Source organism: Notamacropus eugenii, chromosome 1, assembly GCF_028372415.1.
Source record: "Notamacropus eugenii isolate mMacEug1 chromosome 1, mMacEug1.pri_v2, whole genome shotgun sequence".
Lineage (NCBI taxonomy): Eukaryota > Metazoa > Chordata > Mammalia > Diprotodontia > Macropodidae > Notamacropus > Notamacropus eugenii.
This window is the reverse complement of record NC_092872.1, coordinates 437,605,884-437,632,351: the sequence shown is the minus strand read 5'-3', so window position 1 is coordinate 437,632,351 and position 26,468 is coordinate 437,605,884. Positions and strand designations below refer to the sequence as shown.

Below are 26,468 nucleotides of genomic sequence, written 5' to 3'. Positions count from 1 at the left end.
ATTCTAAAAGCAGAGAGTAAAATAGAAATTGAAAGAATCTACCGATCACCTCCTGAAAGAGATCCCAAAACAAAATCTGTCAGGAATATTTATAGCCAAATTCCAGAGTTCCCAGGTCAAGGGGAAAATATTACAAGTAGCCAGAAATAAACAATTGAAGTATCATGGAGCCACAAGATGACACAAGATTTAATAGCTTCTACATTGAAAGTTTGGAGGGCTTGGGACATAATATTTCAGAGGGCAAAAGAACTAGGATTACAAGCAATAATCACCTACCCAGATAAATGGAATATAACCCTGCAGGGGGGAAGAAATGGATTTTCAATGAGATGGAAGACTTTCAAGCATCTTTCATAAAAAAAGACCATTGCTGAATAGAAAATTTAATTTTCAAATAGAAGACTCATGAGAAGTATAAAAAGGTAAACAGGAAAGAAAAGTCATAAAGCATTGAATAAGTTTAAACTGTTTACATTCCTACATGGGAAGATGATATGTGCAACTCATAAGACCTTTCTCTTTACTAGAGTAGTTCAAAGGGGTATATAGAGACAGAGGGCACAGGTGTGAGTTGAATATAAAAGGATGATATCTGAAAAATAAAATTAAGGGGTGAGATAGGAATGTACTAGGAGAAAGAGAAAGGGAGAGATATAATGGGGTAAGTTATCTCACACAAAAGAGGCAACAAGAAGCCTCTATAGTGGAAGTGAAAGTGGGAGGGAGGTGAGGGAGAGTGAGTGAACCTTTATCTCACTAGAATTGGCTCAAAGAATAATAAGATACACACTCAGACGAGCACAAAAATTCATCTTGCACCACACAAAAGTAGGGGGAAGGGGTTAAGAGAATGGGATGATAGAATGGAGGACAGATTACTGAAGGGGTAATGAGAAGCAAAACACTTTTGAAAAAGGACAGGTGAAAGGAAAAGAGAGAGTGCTCAAATGTATTTATCACTTGAGAAATGACTTTAGACCTTAGTATTTTCACTTGTAAAATGAATAGATTGAACTAGATTTCTTCAGTGCTTCTTAGAACTCTGAATCTTTGATGTCACTTTGTATTTGTTTCCCTGGAGCTATGGCATATAATGATTACTTAATAGTGAGTTGGTTGTTAATGATTGATTGATTGTTAAGATTCACTGGCAATGATTTCATAATAAACTTCAGTTCTGGTCATAACAAAAGGCTGTATTATCTGGAGGGGAGCATATTTTACCCTTCCGAATCTCATGTTCTTCGTATAAAAACAGAATAGTTTGCTTTCTACCTCCAAGGATGGCTGTGATGATCCAAGTAAAATGATGCACTACATAAATATTAGATGCAATTGTTATTCAAGTAGTCATCAAGAATTGATTAAATACCTTGTATGTACCAGACACTGTGTCAAACACTGGAGATACAAATGAACATAAAAGACAATTCCTACTAGGAAAGAGCTCACAATAAAGGAGATAGCTATGTTATTAAAGGAGAAGACCACGAAAATAACTAACTATAGCAAATATATGAACATGGTGAATTGGTAATATTCTTGGGAGGAAAGCAGTAGCATGAAGAAAGACCAGGAAAAAAATTCTTTCTAAAAAATCTATTTTTAAAATTTTGAATTTCAAACTCTCTCCCTCATTTTCACCCCTCACATACCCACTGAGGAGAAAAGGAGGATAATATCAATTATAAATAAGAAACCTTGCAAAAAATACTTCCACAATAGTCATGTTGCAAAAAAAGGAGGAAAAATGAAAAAAAATATGCTTTAATTTGCATTTGGACTTCATCAGTTTTTTTCTCTGCAAAATGATAGGCTTTTTCATCATAACTCCTTTGGAATTGTCTCAAAATGTATTGCTGACAATAGTGAAGTAATTCAGCATTAATCATCATATAATATTGCGACCAGTGTTCTACTGGTTGTGCTCACTTGACTTTCTGGTAAGATAAATATGTCCAAATTTTTCTGAACCATCCAGTTCATCATTTCTTATATCAGAAGCATATTTCCATCACAATAGCATGCCACAACTTCTTTACCCATCCCCTACTTGATGGCAATTGTCTCAATTTCAAATTCTTTGCCACACAAAAAGTGCTGCTAAAATATTTTTGTTCAAAAAGGTCCTTTTCTTTTCTTTTTTTAAATCTCTTTGAGATACAGATGTAGTAGTGGTATTGCTAGTTCAAAAGGTATCCACAGTTGGCTGCATAGACATAGTTATGCCTTTGGGTATAATTCCAAACGCTTTTCCAGAATAAATGGATTAGTTCACAACCAGGGCATTAGTGTCCCAATTTTTCAACATCTTCTCAAACACTGGTCATTTTCCTTTTCAGTGATATTAGCCAATGTGATGAGCATGAGGTAGGACTTCTTATTTGTTCAATTTTTTATTTCTCTAATCAATAGTGCTTTATTTTTATTTTTTCTTCTGTAAACCATCTATCACTATCTTTTCATGATTTATCATATGGGGAATGAATCTTAATTCTATAAATTTGGATCATTTTCTTATATATTTGAGAAATGAGACCTTTTCCAGAAACATTTGCTCTATCTTTTTTTTTTTTCAATTTTCCTGCTTTCCTTCTAATCTTGGCTATTTAATTGAATATTTGGGGGGAGTTTGATGGGTTTCACATTAAATAAGTAAATTAATTTTGGGAGAATTTTTTTTCTTGTATTATTGCCTCAGCCTATTTGAGAGAAATCAATATTTCTCAAGTTGTTTTGATCTGCATCTATTTTTCCGACAAGTGCTTTGTAATTATATTCATATATTTTCTGGATTTGTTTTGGCAGGTAGGCTACCAAATATTTTATATTGTCTGCAATAGCTTTAAATAGAATTTCTCTTTTTATCTCCTCTTGTTGATTATTTATGTAGGTTTTTTTTTTTAAATCCTGCAACTTTGCTAAATTGGTTAATTGTTTCAACTAATTTTCTTTAGTAGATTCTCTAGGACTCTTTTCGTATATCATCATAACATTTGCAAAGTGATCATTTCCCCCCCTCATTGCATATTCTAATTCCTTCCATTTATTTTCCTTCTTTTATTGCTATATCTAACACTTCTAAGACAATATTGAATAATAGTGCTGATAATGGATATCCTTGTTTCACCCCTGATCTTACTGGGAAGGTTTCTAGCTTATACTCATTATAGATAGTGTGTATTGATGGTTGTAGATGGGTACTACTGTAAGGAAAACTCCATGCATCCACATGATTTCTATTTCTTTCCTTTTCTTTCTTTTTCTTGTGGGAATGAGTGTTGGATTTTATCAAAAACTTTTTCTACATCTACTGAGATAATCATGTGATTTTTGTTGTTTTTGTCATTGATATGGGCAATTAGGCTGATAGTTTTCCTAATATTGAACAAACCCTGCATTCATGGTATAAATTCTACCCGGTCACCATAAAGAATCATCGTTGTTTATTGCTGTAATTTTGTTGCTAGCATTTTATTTTAAAAATTTGCAATAACATTCATTATGGAAATTCACTTATAGTATTTTTTCTGTCTTTGTTCTTCCTGATTTAGGTATCTTCATAATATTTGTGTCATAAAAGGAAGTTGGTTTGACTCCTTCTTTGCCTGTTTCTTGCAAATAATTTACATAGTTTTAAAACCAATTATTCTTTAAATGTTTGGTAGATTGTGTTGTGTTTGTCCTTCATTGTCGAAGAAGACTATGCCATCAGATAAATGATGACATGACTTGCACTTGACTTTGTTTTGAGTGAGGGAGGGCTGTGGAAGTCACCAGCCTCACTTCTCCAGAGCCATCTGAATCCAGAGATCTGATATTCATCAGGATGACTGGAGATGACCCAGGATGCACTGGGAGACCTTGGGCCCTTTAGGCTAAATGTTTGGTAGAATTCACTTGTGAATTCATCTGGTACTAAGGATTTTTTTTGTTATGGAACTTATCTATGGTTTATTCAATTTATTTTTCTCAGATAAGGTTACTTAGGTGCATTATTTTCTCTTCTGTTATTCTGGGAAATTTATTATTTTGTAAATGTTCATCTAATTCACTTAGATTATCAGATTTGTTAACTTATTATTCAGAAAAATAACTACTAGTAATTGCTTTACTTTCATATGTATTGATAATGCAGCCACTTTTCATTTTTGAAACTGGTAATTTCATCTTTCTTTTTTAAATCAAATTAATTTATGGTTTATCTATTTTATTATTTTTTAACAAACCAGCACCTCATATTATTTATTACTTCAATTTTTTGAACTTTCAATTTTATCACTATGTCCTTTGATTTTCAGGATTTACAATTTGGTGTTTAATTGAGTAATTATTCTTTTTCTGTTTTTTTTCTTTAATTGCAAGTCCAATTCATTGATCTACTTGTTCTCTTTTTTATTGTTCTAAGTTTTTAGAAATATCAGTTTCATCCCCAGTTACGCTTTGAATGAAATCTCACAAATTTGGTATCTTGTTTCATTGTTGTCATTCTCTTTAATGAAAACATTTATTGTTTCTATGATTTATTCTTTGATCCATTCACTGTTAAACAACCTGACCATTTAATACTCAACTAATTTTAACCCATTTCCTTAGCTTTTATTGATTTTTTTTTTGCATTATAACCTGAAAGAATGCATGTATTACTTTCTCTTCTGCATTTGGTTGTAAGATTTTTATGCCCTAAAGCAAGATCAATTTACTTGAAGATGCCTTGTACATTTAAAGGGCACAGTAGATAGAATGCTGGGCTTACAGTTAGGAAGATTCATCTTTCTGAGATCAAATCTGACCTAAGATACCTACTAGCTACATAACCCTGAGAAAGTTACTTATTCCAGTTTGATTTGGTTCATCATCTGGCAAATGGAAAAGTAAGTGGCAAACTGTTCCAGTATCTTTGCCAAAACATACCCAGTTGAGGTCACAAAAAGTTGGACACAACTGAAATGACTAAAGAAAAACATGAACACCTGAGAAAAAGGAATACTTTTTTTTTCTATTCCTATTCAATTGTATCCAGAGTTCTACAATGTCTAACTTTTTTTTCTAAATTTTTATTCATATCTTTATCTTATTTTTTATTTATTCAAGGATTAAATTTATCTAGCTCTGAGAGGGGCAAGTTGATGTCTGGTACAGTTTTATTTCCTGTCAACTCTTGTAATTCATTTGACTTTTCTTTAAAAATTTGGATGCTGAGCCATGATGGTACAGTAAAAAGCAGGGACTTACTTGAGCTATCCCCCAAATCCCTCCAAATATCTGTAAAAATGACTCTGGGGACAGAGTCAAGATGGAAGAGTAGAAGGATGGTCCTGCTCTAGCTCTCCCCCAATAGCCAAAAACATACCTGTAAAAAATGACTCTAAAAATTTCTAGAGCATCAGAAGCCACAAAAACAGCAGAGTAAAAAAGATTTCCAGCCCAGAGAGCCTAGAAGGCCCACAGGAAAGGTCTATCATACCAGACTCAGAGCAGAGCAGTCTGAGCCACACAGCATGGACAAGACTAGAGCAGGATTCAGAGCACAGAATCATGGGTATCAGCTGTGGTTCCCAGATTTCTCAACCCACAAATGCCAAAGACAGCTTTAAAAGTCTGTAAGAAAGCTCTTTCACCTGAGTGAGAGGGGAGTGCAGTCTGGCCCCAGATCTGGTCCCAGGGCAGCAGCCTCTGCAGCAGCAGCATCCACTTTTGGAGCCCTCAGTCTAAAGACCCTGGGGGAGTTGAGTATCTGATCTAGGTCTCAGTCCTGAGTGGTGATCCTGGGGTGAGGAAGAGCACTGGCATGGTGCAGCTGGAGATAGCTGTGGAGAAGGAACTCTACTCACAGTTTCAGGACAGAAAAGAGTGCTTGTAGTTGCTGCCAGAGCAGAGTGCAGTTCAGGAGAGGAGTAAACTCTTCTCCCTTGATTGTGCCACCTTGGAGGAACTGAGAACTTACAGGTATCTAGAGTATACCCTGTGCTTGACAAAGAATTCAAAAGTCAAGTAACTGGCAGGGATAATGCCCCAAAAGTGGGAAGAATAGAAGACTATAGAAGGCTATTTTCTCAGTGGAAAGGTAATTTCTTCCATCCTTCAGATGAGGAAAAACAAAGCATACTATCGGACAAAGACATAAAAGTCAAGCCTTCTACATTCAAAACCTCCAAAAAATATGCAATAGTCTCAGGCTATGCAAGAGCTCATAAAGGACTTTAAAATTCAAATAAGAGAGGTGGAGAAAAAATTGGGAAGAGAAATGAGAGTAATGCAAGAAAAATCATAAAAAGCAAGTCAACAGCTTGCTAAAGGAGACTCCAAAAATGCTGAAGGAAATAACACCTTTAAAAATAGACTAACCCAAATGGCAAAAGAGGTTACAAAAGCCAATGAGAAGAAGAATGCTTTAAAAAGCAGAAATGACCAAATGAAAAAGGAGGTTCGAAAGCTCACTGAAGAAAATAGTTCTTTAAAAATTAGAATGGAGCAGATGGAAAGCAATGACTTTATGAGAAACCAAGAAATTATGAAACAAAACTGAAAAGTGAAAAAAAAAAAGAAGACAATGTGAAATATCTCATTGGAAAAAACAACTTACCTAGAAAATAGTTCGAGGAAAGATAATTTAAAAATTATTAGTCTACCTGAAAGTCATGATCAAATAAAGAGCCTAGATATCATCCTCGAAAAAATTATCAAGGAAAACTGCCCTGATATTCTAGACCCAGAGTGTAAAATAGAAATGGAAAGAATTCACTGATCACCTCATGAAAGGGAATCCAGAAGGAAAACTCTTAAGAATATTATACCCAAATTTCAAAATTCCCAGGCCAAAGAAAAAATATTACAAGCAGTCAGAAAGAAACAATTCAAGTATTGTGGAAATACAATCAGGATAATCCAGGATTTAGCAGCTTCTACACTAAGGGATTGAAGGGCTCAGAATATGATATTCCAGAGGTTAAAGGAGATAGGATTAAATCAAGAATGCACTACCCAATAAAACTGAGTATAATACTTAAGGGGGAAAATGGAATTTCAATGAAATACAGGAATTCTAAGCATTCTTGTCAAAAAGACCAGAACTGAATAGAGAATTTGACTTTCAAATACAAGAAACAAGAGAAACATGAAAAGGTAAACAGGAAAGAATAGCCTTAAGGAACTCATTAAAGTTAAATTGTTTACATTCCTAAGTGGAAAGATGTTATTTGTAGCACATGAGACCTTTTTCAATATATATATGTATGTATGTATGTATGTATATAGGTGTGTATGGGTATGTATGTGTATATAATATATGTATTGGTATGTATATGTACATGGGTTTATGTGTGTATGTATGTATATGTGTGTGTGTATATAAATGTAGGTATGTATACATGTAGAGAGCATGGAGGATAAACTGAATATAAAGGGAGAATACCTAAAAAAATAAAATTTACTGTTGAATGGGATGTACTAGGAGTAAGAGAAAGGGAGAGGTAGAATGTAGAAAATCATCCCACATAAAAGAGGGAAGAGAGGGCTTTCAAAATGGAGGGGGAAAATGGGAGAGATGAAAGGACATAATTGAGCCTCAATCTCATGGGATTTGGCTTAAGGAGGGAATAACACACACTCCATCAGATATGTAAATCTATTTTACCCTGCAGGAAAGAAAGGGGAAAGGGTATAGGAGAGGGAAGATAATAGAAGGGACAGTAAATTGGAGAAAGGGATAATCAGAAAAAATCATTATTTTGGGAGGATAGATCAAGGGAAAGAATGGAATGAATGAAGAACAGGATAGGACAAAGGGAAATGTAGTCAGTTTTTTACAACATAGCTATTATGAAAGTAGTTTGCATTGGTACTCATGTATGATCTATATTGAATTGCTTTTTTTCTCAATGAGGATGGGTGGAGCAGGAGAGCGAGAATATTGAGGAGGGAGGGAGAGAATATGGAACTCAAAACTTTAACAATGAAAGGGAAAAATTATTATTTAAGCATGCAACTAGAAATTAAGCCATAGAGGCAATGGACTTTAGAAATCTATTTTGCCCCACATGAAAATAGAGGGGAAGGGGAATGGAAGAGAATATTAAGAACTGAAAAATAAATTAATTATATATTTTTAAAGATGACTCTAAACAAATTCTAGAGCAGCAGAACCCACAAAATGACAGAGGGAAACAAATTTCTAGCCCAAGACCCCATTCCCAACCCCAGGGCAGTGGCAGCCAATGCCTCAGTGGTCACTTCTAGAGCTCTCATGGGGAAATCTAGCAGCTGATTTGTTTCTCAGTGCTAAGTGGTGGTTCTGGGATGAATAGTGCTGGCTTGGCAGAGCTGGTGGCCGCTTTGGAGAGAGAATTCTACTCTCACTTCCAAGGCAGAAAAGGGTGCTTGTGGTTGCTCACAGATCCAGAGTGCAGGTCAGGAAAGTAGTCAGCACTTTCCCCATGATTATGTCACTTTGGAGGTACTGAGAATTTACAGGTCTCTAGAGATATCTTGGAAAACAGCCACACAAAACCTCTGAAGCCTGATGTAGTACACCCTCCACTTCACAAAGAGCTCAAAGTCAAGTAATTGACTGGAAAATTCCCAAAAGAAGGAAAAATAAGACTATAGAGGTGACTTTCTTAGTGGAAAGGTATTTTCTTTCATCTTTTCAGAGGCAGAAGATCAAAGCATATAACCAGAGGAATAACAAACCATACAAATGGAGGAAGTTAGCAAGGCTCCTACTTCAAAGCTCCTACATTCAAAACCTCCAAAAAAAATACGAAATGATCTCAGGTCATGGAAGAGCTCAAAAAGGACTTTGAAAATCAAGTAAGAGAAGTAGAGGAAAAATTTGGAGAAAACTAAGAGAAAAGCAAGAAAATCATGAAAAATGAGTCAATAGCTTGCTAAAGGAGACCCAAAAAATGCTGAAGAAAATAACACCTTTATAAATAGACTAACCCAAATGGCAAAAGAGGTCCAAAAAGCCAAAGAGGAGAACAATGCCTTAAAAAGCAGAATTAGTCAAATGGAAAAGGAGGTCTAAAAGCTCACTGAAGAAAATAGTTTTTTAAAAATTAGAATGGAGCAGATGGAAGCTAATGAGTTTATGAAATATCAAGAAATTTTAAAACAAAAGCAAAAGAATGAAAAAAAATAGAAGACAATGTGAAATATTGGAAAAACTATTGACCTGGAAAAAGATCCAGGAGAGATAATTTAAAAATCATTTGTCTGCCTGAAAGCCATGATCAAGAAAACAGTCTAGACATCATCTTCCAAGAAATTATCAAAGAAAGCTACCCTTATATTCTAAAAGCAGATAGTAAAATAGACATTGAAAGAAATCACTGATTACATCCTTAAAGATTCCCCAAAAGGAAAACTCTTAGGAATATTGTAGCCAAATTCTAGAGTTCCCAGGTCAAGGAGAAAATATTGCAAGCAGCTAGAAAGAAACAATTTTAGTATTGTGAAAACACAATCAGGATAACATATGATTTAGCAGCTTTTACACTAAGGGTTCAGAGGGCTTGGAATATGATATTCTAGAGGTGAAAGAAGGTAGGATTAAAACCAAGAATTGCCTACCCAGCAAAACTGAGTATAATATTTCAGGGAAAAGAATGCAATTTCAATAAAATAGAGGGCTTTCAAGCATTCTTGTTGAAAAGACCAGTACTGAATAAAAATTTGACTTTCAAATACAAGAATCAAGAGAAACATGAAAGCACAAACAGGAAGGAGAAGGTATAAGGAACTCATTAACGTTAAACTGTTTGCATTCCTACATGGAAAGATGTTATTTGTAAGTCATGAAACTTTTTTCAGTATTAAGGTTGTTAGGTGGAACATTCCACACACTCACACACATACACACACACACACATATACACACACATACATAAATATATATACACATATACATAGATATGTGTGTAGGTGTTTGTGAGTAGGTATGTATGGGTATATATGTACATGTATGTTATACATGGGCACGTGTGTATGGGTATATATGTATATGTTACATATGTGTGTGTGTCTATGTATATGTATATACATATACATATGGATACATAAATAGACAGAGACCATAGGATGAACTGAATAAGAAGGGAGATTATCTATAGTACCTTTAAGAAAATATAGTTTCCCTACTTCTCACTTTTAATTAGGGCTTTTCCTTTTTCTGAGATTATGATTGCTATCCCTGACTTTTTTTTTTACTTAACTGAAGTATAAGAATTTCTATGCCAGCCTCTTACTTTCACTTTGTGTTTGTTTTATTGTTTTAAGTTTATTTCCACTAAGCAATATATAGTTGGATTCTAGTTTCTAATCCATTCTTCTATATCCTTTTTTCATGAATGATTTCTTCCCATTCGCATTAAGTTATGATTATGAACTGTATTTCACTTATCCCATTTTTCCCATTTATTCTCTCTCTCTTCTCTCTCTCTGTCTCTCTCTCTTTCTGTCTCTCTGTCTCTCTCTGTCTCTGTCTGTCTCTCCCTCTGTCTCTTCTTTTCCTTCTCAACAGTCTATTTTGTTTTTGAGTACAGCTCCTCTTAATCTTAATTTTTCCTTTCCCTTCCCTTTCTTCTCCCCATTTTCTCCTACATCCCTGTGGAGTAAGATTATTTTCACTGCACAAATGAATGTGTATGTTATTCCCTCTTGGAGCCAATTTGAATGAGAGTAATGATTAAGTATTGTCAACTCCCTCATTTCCTACTCTACTTGAAAAGTTCTTTCTTGTGCATGTCTTTTATGTGAGATAATTACCCAATTCTTTCTCTGCCTTTCTCCTTCCCCTAGCACATTCCTCTTTCTCGCCACTTTTTTAAATCATCACAGTCAACTCAAACCCAGCCCCTCTGTCTTTGTAAAATCCTAATTTGCCTAATAATAATAAATGTCTTAGGATTTAAAAGTCAAAATGTAAACAGTTTAACCTGATTGAGTCCCTTATGATTTCTTTTCCTGTTTACTGTTTTATGTTTCTCTTGAATCTTGTGTTGGAATGTCAAATTTCCTATTCAGCTCTATTTATGCTTGAAAGGTATGCTTGAAGGTCCTCTATTTCATTAAATATTCATTTTCCCCTAAGGGAGTACACTCAGTTTTGTTGGGTAGTTTATTTCTGTCTATAATCCTAGTTCCTTTGACTTCCAGAATGACTTATTTCCAGCCCTTCTTTTGTTTTATGTAGAAGCTGATAAATCTTGTGTCATTCTGATCTGGCTTCTTTATATTTGAATTGTTTCTTTCTGGCTACTGGCAATATTTTCCCCTTAAGTAGGGAGGACCGAAATTTGCTTTAGCTGTTCTTAGGAGCTTTTAACTTGGGATCCGTCTCAGGAGGTAATTGGTGGATCCTTTACATTTCTACTTTATCCTTTGGTTTTAGGCTATCAGGAAAATCTTCCTTGATAATTTCTTGAAATATGCCATCTAGGCTTTTTCTTTCTGTCCTAGCTTTCAGATAGCCCAATTAATTCTTAAATTTTCTCTCCTGTATGTATTTTTAGGTCAGTTTTTTCTTATGTTTCATATTTCTTCAATTTTTTTCTTTGTTTTGACTTTGTTTTATTGTTTCTTGATGTCTTATAGAGTCATTGCCCTCCAGTTGCCCAATTCTAACTTTTAAGGAATTATTTTCTTCAGCAATATTTTGCATCTCTTTTTCCATTTGATTAGTCCTATTTTTTTAATAAGTATTTTTTTCAGTGAATTTTTGTGCCTCTTTTTTCCATTTGTTTAATTTTACTTTTTTATTAAAGTGAGATTTTATTTTATGCTGATATGATTATTTCTTTAATATGTTCATATGCTTGTCCTGTGTTTTAAAAAAATTGTTTTTTAAAGCATGCAATGACTTAACATCTTTTCACTCTGCAGATAGGATTGTCTGGCCTAAGCAAAATGGTTAAATTTTTCAAATTTTTAACAAATTGTTTTCTTCTATTAGCTTTTGTTCCTTCTTTTCTATTTTTGCCAATTCTACTTTTAAAGGAGTTGTTTTCTTCAGTATACTTTTTTTTTCCATTTTACCAATTGCATTTTTAAAGAAAATGTTTTCTGCAGTCAATTGTCCTTCCTTTTCCAATATATTGACTCCCTCTTTCTTACCTCTTGTGTCTTTTCCCAATTTTTCTTGTACCTCTCTTATTTGTCTTTTTAAATCCTTCTTGAGCTCTTCCAAAAAGACTTTTTGAGGCTTGAAACCAGTTCATATTCCCCTTTGAGGTTTCAGATTTGGGTATATTGATAATTTTGTCCTCTTCTGAAATTTTGTTTTGCTCTTCCCTGTCACCATAATTCTCTATAGTCATTGTTTTCCTTTGTTGTTTTTGCTCATGGTGTTTGCCTTTTTCCTGGCTTTTAGAGTTTATCTATGCTTTTGGGACATATGGGGCACTGTTCTAAGCTTCTTATTCTGGGAATCAGGAGCCTGGTCACTGTCTTAATGTGCTGGGGCCTCAGATATTGGTAGCTGGAGACTATAGGTGTCTGATAGCTTACCTGGAGCTGAGCTGGAACTGGTATTACTGGATGGTATGTACAGGTGCCAGGTGAGGTTACTGTCCATTTCTCCAGGCCTACACTGAAGTTTGCCAAGTTTGTGGTGGGGGAGAGTAGGAGGCTCTGAACACTGGAGGATGCCTCTTCACTGGGGCTGTGCTAGAACACAGTAAGGTTCAGTCACTGGTGGGTGTGTCTCCACTGGTGCATGTAGTAGTTTTCTGAGCTGGAGTCTTCCATTTCCCCTGGCTGTGCCAATGCAGACACAGGTGGTCTACCATCTTAGGGCTCTGGGACTCCTGCTTGTTTGATGAGATGGGATTTGCCACTGACTTGCCAGGAAGCTCCCATCCTGTACTGCTCTCCTTCTATAAGCACAAGAGGGACCTTTCCTATTAATCCCTCAAGCCTCCTGGGCTATGAGACTACTGCACCCTATCTTTTTGCTGGTTCTGCTACTCCAGGATTTTTCTTGGGTGATACATTCTGGGTTTTTTGAGGTCAATAAGTGAGGGTGAAGGTGAAACACTGCTTACTCTACCATCTTGACTCCTGGAAAGTCCAGTTAATTCTAATTTTTAAAGAGCTTTTCTTGTTAGTGAATTTTTCTGTCTCTTTCACCATTTGGACAATTTTTTTTAAAGGAACTCTTTTCATCAGTGAATTTTTGTATCTCTTTTTACCATTTGTCCAGTTCTATTTTTAAGGTATTCTTTTCTTCAGTTTTTTTGTGCCCCTTTTGCTATGCTGTTGACTCTCATAATTTTCTTGCATCTCTTTCATTTCTTTTGCCAATTTTTCCTCTAGTTCTTTTATCTGATGTTCAAAATTCTTTTCAAGCTCTTCCAAGAATTCTTATTGGACTTCTTTCAAATTAGAAATTTTCTTTGAGGATTTGTTTGTAATGGTTTTTACCTCAGTGTCTTCTGAGTTTGTATCTTTGTCTTCATTGTCACCGTAGTACATATTTATCACCAGATTCTTTTTGTTGTTGCTGTTGTTTGCTCATTTAATAGAAGTCTATTTCTTAACTTTTAACTTTATGTTAACATTGGGCTCTGCTCACCTGGAAATAGAGGGGGGCACTGTCCCAAGTTTCAGGATTTTTGTCCAACTGTTTTCAGAGATAGTTCTAGGGGTCAGCAAAATTTTGGTGTTTCCAAGATAGTTTGATCTAAGTTAAGGTGTGGTCACTGCTTTCCTTACCTGTCATCTGGTCTTTACCCAGGAAGGGACTCTGTTTGAAGACACAACCATGAGAATGCTCTTCTGCCTTGGGTCTGAGAGTAGCTCCCCTGTTCCTTTGTGGAGGACCAAAAACATTCCTCTGCTCTTTCTGACTATGACCAGGGCCTCTATTCTCCTGTAGCTACAAGTGCCAGTGTATCTCCACTCCAGAGATGTGACCCTGAACTAGATATGGACAGAGCAACAGGGTGCTACATGCTGGCAGCACATGGTTCCCTGTAATCTCTTTTTGACAATTTTTTCTGAGCCCTTTTCCATCTCCAGAATGAGAACTGCCAAAGCTGCTGCCATGTTCAAAGCCACCTCCAAGACCTGCTGCTTGTATTGCTTCTGTGCTTTCTTTTCTCCTGGCTGTCTCTGACCTTGGTGTCACAGACCTCTCCTAAAATATCTTAGGGTGGGAAAAATTTCTCACTCTGAACTTTTTCTGGTTCTGTCACTCTAGAATTTGAATTGAGTTATTATTTTAAAGGGGTTTTTTTTTTGGAAGGAAATGTTTGGAGAGTTTAGTTGAGTTGCTGCCTATATTTCACCATCTTGGCTCAGCCTCCCTAGGTCCCCCCCAACCCCTACAAAGGCTTCTTGAAAAATATGGGCTTTCTATTAAGACTTGAGCAAAGCCAGGGAACCAGTAGGCAGAAATGAGGGGGAACAGAATTTGAGTCAAGGGCTACAACCAGTGAAAATGCAAGGAACCAGGAGATAAAATGTCATGTGTGTCATGAACAACAAGAAGGTCAGAGCCACTGGATTGTAAAGGATGGGAGGAAGCATGTGTAAAACTAGAAATGTAGTAAAATGGGCCAGATTATGAAAGGTTTTAAAATCCTAACAGAGGATATTATCTTTGATCCTGAAAGTGATAGAGTGCCTTTGGAGTTTATTGAGTATATAAGTAACATATTCAGACTTGCTTTTTAGGAAGATCACTTTCACAGAGGAGTGGAGGATAGACTGGAATGAGGAGACACTTGAGTCTAGGAGATCAAACAGAAGGATTTTATAATCTTCCAGGTGTGAAGTGGTGGGGGTCTGTACTAGGGTAGTGCCAAGTGACAGAAGAGAGTAGAAGGTATATATAAGAAACATGATGAAGATAGAAATGATATGTCCTGGCAACTGATTGAATATGGTGGGAGGGGGATGCAATAGAGTAAGGAATTAGGGACAAAACCTAATTTGTATGACTGTGAACGTGGTGGTAACCTTCACAGTAATAGAGAGGTTAGGAAGGAAGGAAGTTGTTGTTTTTGTTGTTGTTGATGTTGTTTTGGAAAAGATAATATGTTCAGTTTTTGACATTTTGAGTTAAAGATCCAATTTGAGCTGTCCCATAGCCAATAGAAAATTTGAGACAGGAGAGAATAAAAGAGATTAAGGCTGAATAAAATTTAAGTAATATAGTGGGGAAGTAGATAGTGGGGTAGCTTAGGGTAAAGGGTAGAAGCCTTGGATTTAATCCTACTTCTGATTCATGCAGTCTGTGTGACCCTGGCTAAGTCACTTAGCCTCTCAGTTCCTCAGACAACTTTCTAAACATTATAAGTTATAGAGCAGTTGCTTATATGCATAGTAGGGAAACTAGAAGAGCCTCTTCAGAGATTCTCCCACTAATGAAAGCACAGATCTGCCTGATGATGACGATGATGTTGGTGGTGGTCATGATGCCATCAATAAAAGTAATATCATCACAGTAATGAAGGTGCAGAGAAAAAGGAATAAGATGAATTTATTTAAATGACTTCTTATAAGTACTAACTAAAAGGAAAGAATAAAACTTGGCTTTGAATCTAAAAAGACCAAGACCGAGGGAGATCAGTGAGCCAAACCTATGTAGCCATAGAGGGAAAGAGTGGTTTCCTGCTTGTTTGATCATCGAGTCATATAACATGAGAAATGGACACCCATGTTGAAGTTTGAAGGAGGTTGTTGCTGAAGAAAATGAAGGTTTGCTTGATTGTTTTCTTTTCCTAGTGGGGAATGAATACTTTGTAATAGTTACCTCAAAAAAATCTTATTAACAGACCTGTGAGCTCATACTGATGAATCATCCAAGGGATCAGATCACCACTCATTTTTCATTCTTTGTAATTTTTGTCCACATTCTCCTCAAATGCTTGGTAAGATACCTACCTAGTATCCTGCGGAAGGAGTGGGGGGGGGGTCCTTCTTTAAGATAGGGATTCTCTGATTTGGGTCCATTAGTTTAGTTTTAGAAAAATATTTTTTGATAACAATTTCAATGATATTTATTTTCTTTGCAATCCTACATATATTTCTTTTGCATTTAATACATTCTGATGAATTTATAAGAATCACCAAACTACCAAAGTAGTCCATGACACAAAATAAACAAACAAAACATGTTAAGAACCCCTATTCTCAGTCTCTAAAAATATCGTGAATGTGATCCTAACAACTGTGCTATGATAGATTCTGCTTCAATCTTGTTAAATAAATAGCTTGCTTCCTTTTTGCACTAATGTCCTCCTTAGATGACACTTTTGCTTTTCCTTCATAATTCTTAATTCATAACGTTTTACAAACTATTTAGGACCATCATAAGGCTCTCCAATGCTGTTTGAGTAACCCACAATTTCAATTATTCAGAGACTGTAGTTATCTCTGTTAGATATCCTGAATCATAGAAACAATATTTATGATAAAAAGGTGAGATAGATTTTTGTTTGAAGTAGGTCAGGGTCTTTAATACTTCTATATAATTTTCCAGATGCAATGTTTCATGTTCACTCTCCTCCTCCTATTCAACTGTGGGCTCAGATAATGTTCAACCTGAACTGTCTGTCCAAGTTATATACACTGGTGAACCAGTTCTATGAATTTCCAACCTTCTGAATAGTTCAATCTAGGTAACAGATATTTTTCTCCATTTATTTATTTGTCCTACATGGATAGACAGGCTGAAATTTTTGAGATTGCATTAAGAGATTTTGCAGTCAGTATTCAAGGCTTTGATAAAATTAGCACAATGTCATTTTCAAATACAAGTGTATGGGGAAATAATTTACAATCTTTAAGAAATTTCTATTTGATTTAAAATCCTTGCTTGATACCCCTGATAGCAGCAACAAACATGTATGGTTATAATTTGGTGCTTTTGTTTTAAGATTTAGAGGGTCCTCACAATACAATTATTTTATTACATCTTTTCAAAGAATCTTCTATTATTTACATTGGAAATACTTTGTTAGAGGAAAGCCTTCAGGGCAACATGTTTACTCCACCAAGTCAAATACTTTGTTATAGACAACAATGAGCAAAGTAGGTTCTTGTATTCTCTGAATCTTTTGTCAGTTGTGTGGTTGTAATGAAGTTGTTTGCTGTAGAACATTGCTCGAGAGAGTCTTCCAACTGATTCCTTTTCATAACTTCTCATGCACCAAGAAATGATAGTATAAATAAAGTTTAAAGAAAGTGTTCATATGTGACATCCACAAAAGATCGTTAAGGATCAGATATGAATGTCAATCCCAGCTCTGTAAGAACTTACTGGACTCAACAGAACTTGAGTCGGGAAGAACCTCAGAGGCCCCCTAGTCCAATCAATACCTAGCCAAGAACTTGCTCTGCATTATTCCCAACAAAAAAGACATCCAGTCTTCACTGAAAGGTCTCCACTCATGGAGCACTTACTACCTCCAAAAGAAAGTCATTACACTTTTGGCAGTTCCTATTGTTACAAATTCTGTCACTCCATTTATCTGAAATCTCCCATCAAATTTCACCTATTTCTTCAATTTCTGTTTTTGGATCTAAGAAGAAGAAATCTCTTCTTTCTTTCATATGGTAGGCTTTCAAATACCTTAACACAGCCATCATCCTCCTAACCTTCATTAAATGCTTTCTTCTCCATTCCCAATATTTTTAAATAATCTTCACATAATGTGATGCCCAGAAATGTAGTAAACCCTTTCCTCTAAGCAAGTAAGTATATAGAAAGTCTATATATCACTGCCTTGTAACACTTGGCAGAATGCAAGAATAAGAATGATAGCAGTGCTGAAATAAAATGAAAATACTTTTGAAGTTTAATCTCACCTAAATCAATGAAAATATTTGTGTACACATACATACACACATATACATACATACACATGTAATTTTTAGTAACTCTTCACCAATTCATAAAAGGGGGACATTTCTTCAGTTCTCTCCTTGAGTCCATTCTTATTCAGAAACAGAATATTGTTGCTCTGCTTTTGTTCAATTTTCCTTGAGGTATGTGATATACTATCACCTCCTTCCCATTTTTCTGTGATGAATCTCTCCCTTTCTTCCACGGTCAGTTCAGATGTAGCCCCTCAATTAAATATTTCCTAGATACTCCATCTTTCTAGGGAAAAAAAAAAGTGATTTCTTTGTTTTCATATTCTCATTGTCCCATCCCCCACATACATACATACACCTTGTCCCTCCCACCCCCAAAATTTTCTTTTCTCTAGTTACTTGTATAAATATATTTGCCCCCTCATACTGTGAACTCCTTGAAGGGAGGGTCATGGGCATCTATATTTGTTTCTTTAGTGTCTGCCGCAGTGCCTGGCACATACAGAATGTTTACTGAAATAAATCTAAACACATGAAAAGCTAAAGGAGGCTGTAGGACTCACTGGCCTGACTCAGATTGGGAATTCTCTCTCTCTCTCTCTCTCTCTCTCTCTCTCTCTCTCTCTCTCTCTCTCTCTCTCTCTCTCTCTCTCTCTCTCTCTCTTGCTGTTGTTGGTATCCTACTGCTCTTTACCAGCTAGAGAGAGTCATTGGCATCCCTCAGAATTCTCAGTTTCAACCCTCACAAAAGCATATCCCCTTTCTCAGAGAGACAAGCCCTTCTGATAACATTCTTAGCCCTTGTCTCCTGTAGATGCATTGACTCTGCCGCCTGGTGATTATAATTAAAATTCTTCTCCTTTGATTTATTTCAGTTGGGGAAAAGAAATCATTTAACTTCTTAGAGATGCAGATAAGAGATGAAACATGCTCCATCTATTTTGCTGATAGCAACATATCCTGCTGTTAACACAGATGGAGAAGTGACTTCAATCCCACCCATCTCTAAGTAACCACAGTGGAATAAAGGGCATAGGAAGTGGGATGTGGGGGTGGCCAGAGAGTCTGGGAAATAGTCAACTCACAAAACTTTAGAAAACAGAATGTTAGAAATAGAAAGGTCTTAGTACATAGGGTACTAGAAAAATTCCTCAAATGTAGAATATGGATCTAAAAAAGACTTTAAAAGATAGAATATTTTTAAAAAGCTAGACATGAAGGAAACCTTAGAGAACACCTAATCTAAACCCTTCATTTCACAGCCAGAGCCCCAGGAAATTCTAAAAGTGAAGTGATATGAGTTAAGTGATAAAATGAGTTAGCATCAAAACCAGAATTAGAAACTGGGTCTACTGATTCTTTGTCCAATAGTCTTTATAGAACATTGGCATCAAGAAACTATTATTATCATTGGTCAGAAGTTAATGGAGGGAGGAATTTATTGTCTACTATATTCTGGGTACTATGATAAGCACCTTATATATCATCTCATTTGTTCCTCACAACCACCCTGCTATTATTCTCATTTACAGTTGATGAAACTGAGAGAGATAGGAGTTGAGTGACTTGCCCAGGGTCATGCAGTTACTATGTGTCTGAGACCTGTTTTGAGGTCATGTTTTCTTCAACTTCAGACCTAGCATTCTTTCATTGAGCCAGCTAGTTGCCCTAGATGCCTAATAGAATTAGAAAAATCACATTTTACTAACAATTAATTTTTCAAGGCATTTAAAATATATTTATAGAACAAAGATTAGTTTGGATTTGTAATGACGTTTTGAATCAAAATACCCAAGTACTAATTCTGATTTTGCTGCTTTCTTGCATGATCTTAGAACAGTCACTTTCCCTCTGGAACTCCATGTCCGCTTTTGTGAACTTAGGAGATTGATTGTTCCTTAAGGTAACCTTCAGCTGTAAGAACTCTACTATTTAACAATAACCTCAAAAGAATTCTGTGATCAGCCCAAGACAGGTTTTATTATTCCCATTTGACTTAGACCCTTTAACTGAGACCCAGAGTACTTTGTGTCCTGACAGTGAATTCATTTTCCACCAAAGTGTCTAAGGAACAACTGGGGAAAAGTTTAAATAGAAGATAATGCTGTCATTTCTCTCAGTCTTTGTCTGTTTTGGAAAATGTCAGAGCATCGTTTAGAGCAACCATATGAGTGGTGGTAGTTGAGTTTTGGGATATTTGAATCATTAACCCAGCATCTCAGAGCATAGCTGTAATATGATTAATGCTATTCTAGGAAGATCAGGACATCCTAAGTTACATTCCACTGCATACCCTCTTCCCTGTACTTTTTTTCTCCAAGTGTGATCAATCTAATCGAAGGCTTAACAGATGAAGTGAATAGAATGAGAGAGGTGATAGTTCAACTATTCTCTGATCTGGTTAGTCAACTCTGGAATATTGTATCACATTCTGGGGACCAGTATTTTATGATTGTACCCTAAATAAAGGTAAGGATAATAAAAAATCAATACTCTTAGAGGAAATGTATTGACTAGGATGATAAAGTGATTCAAAACCTTGGTATATGAGGGTCCACTGGAAAAAGCAGGAATGTTGGCTTTCAAAAAAGATAAGACTATATAAAGATATATGATCAATTATCCCATCAGTCAATAAATATTTGTTACATAGCTACTACGTGCCAGGCACTGTGTTAGGCACTGAGAATGCAATGATAAATGTAAAAGAGAACCCACCCTCCAAAAGCTTACATTTGATAATAAAAACTTTTAAATGTTGAAAGCTCTCATATTTAGGAAAGATTGGATTTATTTTGCTTGGTCTCAAAGGGAATATTAGATAGAAGTTGCAGAAGCAGATTTTTGACCCTCCTTGTAAGAGCTGTCCAAAAGTGGAATAGGCTGCCTCAGGAGGTAATACCAAGAGTAATCTTGAAGGAGGAAAGAAGTTAAATAAAACAATTCATATTCTGAGATCTCCCTGGAAATGGAAAAAAAGTAGTCTCAGGTCAGAGAGGACATTGGCTGATTGTAAGCATCCATATGAGCCTTATTTGTTTGTTGTTTTTTAGTTGCTAAATACTTTCTAGCACCTCTGATGTAAATGTAAAACGCAGAAAATTTCAAAAGATCATGAAATAGGGTTTGAAGGGACCTTAGGGGACCCCGTTAAGTTTTATCAACCAATTAGCCAGTCAGCAACTATTGATTATTTGCTTACTGTAAGAGACAACTTCATGGTACAATGGATAGAGTGATGGCCCTGGATTCAGGAACCTCTGAGTTCAAATCTGGCCTCGGATATTTCCTTTATATGTGATTATGGACAAATCACTTATCTTCTCTCAGTCTCAGTTTTCTAATTTGTCAAATATGGATAATAATTTCACTTACCTATTGTGTTGTAAGTAGTTATTAGTACCAAGGCACTGGTGAGAAATGAAAGAAAATCCATATTGAGTCCCCTTTTTATATAAAGACCCTGAAGCCATATTTCCAATATGTTCTGCACACTGTTAGATATATAAGTACAAGTGAGACAACCCTCACAGATAAGAATCAAAATGGCATCTTGATGGAAGCTGTATGTAAGGTGAACTGTGGACGTGTCTAGTGATTCATTTCCAAGAGGCCTCTCTCTAGAGGTGAGGAGGGAAAGTCATCCAGAAAGATTCATCACATAGCTTGGGTTATTTCCTTCTCAGAATCTTATAATAAACTTGTCCTTCTTGCTGCTTCCCTGTGTCACTTCCAGATTACCTGTAGTAATTCTGTAGTTCCTGCAGTAATACTGGGTTCCTGTAGTGTTGCTGCCCTCCCCCAACCCTCCACCCCCACTTTAAGAGGCCCAGGATAACTGCTCCAATTTCTTATGATCTAGCAATACCTCTGCACTCTGCTGGGATTTAAGCCTCATGACTTAACTAAAGGGGTCTCATTCTCTAACTTGGTGAGGCACATCCTTGACTCCTACTAAAAATCACTAAGCTAATGGGTTGGGGCCTCTGTCAGGGCAAGTTGGAAAGCTTTCTGTAGATATTACTTCTTTTCTGGGAATGGTTGGAGAACCATCCTATATGAGAAGCTGACCTATATATGAAAGGACAAGCTTGAAAAAATTCTATCTCTTTCTGTCTTCCTCTGTCTGTCCAATTGTCCCTTCTTTGCCATTCTCCTTTCTTTCCTTCCTTTCTCTCTCTCTCTCTCTTCTCTTTCTCTACCTCTTCATCCTTACTTTCCATTTCTGAGATCCTAAGTCATGGAGTTCTAATGCCCCCTGCTGCTAGCTGATTACAGAGTCCACAAATCTTTCCTACTTGCCCTAGTTTTTAATTTCTGTATGTCTATTTCTGTCTTTCTGTCTACATCTCTCTCTCCACCTTCCCCCCCCTCCATCTCTTCTCCCTTCTCTTTCTCTCTCTCTCTCTCTCTCTCTCTCTCTCTCTCTCTCTCTCTCTCTCTCTCTCTCTCTCTCTCTCTCTCTCTCCTCAAGCTATACCTATCTTCACCGCTGTCCATGTCTTGATCTATCACTGTCTCTTTCATATAAATACATTAACAGAAACACAATGAATATATGAACACATAGAGACAGAGACATATAAATGTGCATGCACTCAAAAGGCTCCATATGAGGATCTCTAAAACTTGCCTGGATCCTCTCTTTTATTTATCTTTTCTCTGCTCCTAAGCTAAGCCTCTTATTTTTGACAAGGATACACACTCATACTTTTTAAGATCAAAGGAACTGGTTTGGTTACTAGATTACTAATTTCCTACAGTAAATCTCTTCCTTCCTTCCTCCAAAAAATTGCTCAATAATATATGAGTTTGGATTTTAATGTGCTCTGCTTGCTATTGTATGGTGGTGAGGGAAAACCACCTACAAGAGGAAAGCAGACACTGGGTTTCTACAAGGATGTTGCCAAGTTTTGGGAATAGGGGAACTGCCTAGTGGCAACCATTCTTTATCCCCAGAAATAGAAAGTGTACTACCTCTTTCTGCTGGGTATTTTGACCTGCCACCATCTGGACCATTCAACCAGTCTTTACTCTCCTGAAACTAGCGATGCTGAGACTATCAAGAGGTTTACAGATATGCTGCTACAGTTGAGATGGAACTTTCCCTCAGATTTTAAATTTATGGGTGGGAAATTCTCGATTTCTGACATTTTCTTTTCTTTCTTTTGTTCCTTTTTTTTATTCAAGAACATCTGCAAAGTGTTCCAACTTACCTATAATCCAGCCACACCAGAAACTAGATATTTCTTAAATATACTGCATTTTGTTGCATCATTGTTCCTTTGTTCATACTTACTTCCCCCCAATCCATCTAAAATGCTTTCCTCCTGCATCTTTTTCTTGTGACATCCTACCAGTGCTTTAAAACCATCTTCAATACCACCTCTTCTGTGAAGCCTTTTCTGATCTTCTCTCCTTCCAAATGGTTAATCCACTCCTCATTTGAACTCTTGTAGAATTCTGTTTGTGTATTTCTTAAACAAAGACAACTTATAACATAGTATATTAACCACTGAACCTGGAGTCATGAAGACTAGAGTTCAAATCTGACCTCAGCACACTATCTGTGTGACCATGAGCAAGTCACTTAACCTCTTTTTGCCTCTGTTTCCTCAAATATAAAATTAGGATAATAACAGCACCTCTCTTACATGGTTGTTGTGTGAATCAAATGATATAATATTAATAAAAAGTTCTTATCACTGTACCTGGTACCGTAAATTCTTATCATCTTCCCTCTCTCCCCTAACACATTTTCTTTTTCTTTTTTAAAATAAATTTATTTATTTTCAGTTATCAACATTCACTTTCACAAAATTTTGAATTTCAAATTTTCTCTTCATCTCCCCCTTATTCTCACCCCAGGACGATATGTATTCTCATTGTCCTTTCCTCCAATCTGTCTTCCCTTCTATCACCCCTCTTCTTATCCCCTTCCCTTCTATTTTCCTGTAGTTAGACAAGATTTCTATACCCCACTGCCTATATATCTGATTTCCTAGTTGCTTGTAAAAACAAAGTCTAACATTCAGTTTTAAAGCTTTGAGTTCCACATTCTTTCCCTTCCCCCTCCCCATCCACCTTTATTGAGAAAGCAAGCAATTTGATTTAGATTATACATGTGTGGTCATGCAAAACACCTCCATAACAGTCATGTTATAAAAGACTAACTAGGTTTCCCTTTATCCTGTCCTGCCCTCCGTTTATTCATTTCTCATCTTTGGCTAGTCCCTCTGCAAATGTGTTTACTTCTGATTACCCCTTCCTTCAATCCTAACACATTTTCATAGTCTACTTTGTATTATACTTGTTCACTATAGCCTTATCTCCCCTACTAGATTGTAAACTCATTGAGCTCAAGAGCTATGTCTTAGACAATCAAAGAATGTCAGATTTGGAAGGAAATTCAGAAATTATCTACTAGACAGTAAAAAGACGCTGGATAAAGTATTAGGCTTAGAATCAGGAAGACCTGGGTTCAAATCTTAGCTCTGGAACTTATTAATTAGTTGTATGAACCTGAGCAAAGCCACTTTCTATCTCTCAGACATAGTTTCTTCATTTACAAAATGAGAGGATTGGTCTTGATTGCCTTTAAGGTCCTTTCCAACTCTGACTGAAATGTAATATCCCCTATAACATCCTCACAACTAGACTCCAATTTAACACCCATGTTGATTAAAAATTCACTTCCTTTCAAGTCAACTCAATCACTTTTGGTCAACTTTTATTTTTAGGAAGTCTTTGCTTGCACTGAGCTGAAATCTTTGCCCTTTGCTCCTGATTCTTTCCTCTGGGGCTAAGAAGAACATTCCCAATCCTTCCACATGATAGCTCTTCTTGAAGATTCACTTTCTTCTCCAAAGAGTTCTTATATAGCATGGTTCTCAAACCCTTTCTCACCTTGGCTACTTTCCTTTTGACTTGTTCCAGTCTGACAAAATCTTTTCAAAAAATACGGGGTCCAGAAGTGTGCCCAATATTACACATGGTCATACCAGAATAGACTAGGACTCTCAACTATAGCAAAATAGTAGCACTGCCACTTTCTTCATTCTACATATTACAGTTTAATTAATTACAATAACTTGTTTTTCTGCCTGTCATGTCATACTGTTGACTTATATGGAGCTTGCATTTTGGTAAAGAACACAGGTCATTTTCACATGTAACATTGTTTAGCTGTATCACCTGCATCCTGTGCTTTAGAAGGAGAAATATTTTCCCATCTAAATGTAACACTTTAGATTTACCTCTGCTAAATTCAATCTTAAATTTAATATTTGTGTCATATATGTGAATATATGTATATATCTGCATCCTATATATTAGTGAATGTGAATACATAGATATACCTATTTGTATTTGTAGATAGATAATCCTGTTGCATTTTTTGGATATTTATTCTGTTGTCCAATATATTAGTTATACATGCTTTTTTTTTAATCTACAATTTGACAAGCATGTATCTATTCCTTAATACAAGTTGTTGATAAAAATATTAAATAGAACAATGTCAAGGACATTCTACTGGAAGTCTCCCTCCAGGCTGACATCAATATTAATCATAACTTTTGAGACTTGTCATTAAAGCTGATCTAAATCACCTAAATTTTGTTACCATTTAGCAACCTGGATAATGTTCTGCAATCTTTTTCACCCAATATCACGTGGTTATATGGCTTACATAAGTTCTCTATGTCTTTGGCATTCCCCCATACAATTTTAACCATCTATTGTCTGACAGAAAAGAAAGGAAATGAGATTAGTTTGGCATGCTCTATTCTTAATAAATTCATTATGATGGACTACTTTCCTTCACAAATGTTCACAAACCATTCTTTGAAGATTTTTTAGAATCCCACCTGAAATCAAAATGAAGCTTATTTGAGTACCCAAGATATTTTTTCTCTTGAAAATAAAGGCTGCATTTTTCCATTTCAAGTCCTGTGACACATAGACATTTCCATTTTTTTTTAATATCACTAGCTATGACTCAGAAACCACATTAACAAGATTTCTTTGCTTAACCGTTATCATTGATATGAGAAAGATCATGTAGAATAGGAAAGTAACTACAGAATTGGGAGAGGAAAAAAAAAACACCCAATCTTAACCCCAAAATGAGAAAATTAATATATTTCTTATTTTAAAACTAAAACCTAAGGAGCCTGAGTTAAATTCTTGACCTGATTCTAGAATATGGCAATAATAAACAATATCTTTATTTATAAGATAATATGTTTTGGAAGGGAGATACTCACTGAACAGATATGGAAAGAAAGAATCTCAAAGATCCAGAATGAATTTATCCAAAAAAAAAATCATAACAAAATTTACCTTTTAAAAAAAGATGTTTCAGAATAATCTAATTTCCTTTTATTTTTCTGCCACTGTCACTAGAATAGGGAAATGTTGCAAGCATAGTTTTCATAAATCTTAGGAAAGCATTTGACAAAACCTATTATGCTATTCTCATGGAAAGGTGAAAAGATGTAGACTCAATGAAGGTTGCACAAGTGAGCTGGGTTCACAAGCATTTAAATTATCTGTATCCTAAGAAGAGGCTTAAGAGTTTGATGCCAACTTCAAAGACAATCTCTAGAGGAGTCCCCCCCACTCTACTCGGCCCTAGCAAG

General features: G+C 35.8%; 1 long non-coding RNA gene across 1 annotated transcript in view; it reads right to left on the bottom strand.

Moving 5' to 3' along the window:
- Positions 1 to 15,981: 15,981 nt before the first annotated feature.
- Positions 15,982 to 26,468, bottom strand: part of LOC140519067 (uncharacterized) — a 35,882-nt gene continuing 25,395 nt past the window's right edge. The window contains exon 2 of the long non-coding RNA XR_011972090.1: positions 15,982 to 18,112. This is a non-coding gene — a long non-coding RNA (uncharacterized lncRNA). The remainder of the gene's footprint in view (positions 18,113 to 26,468) is intronic.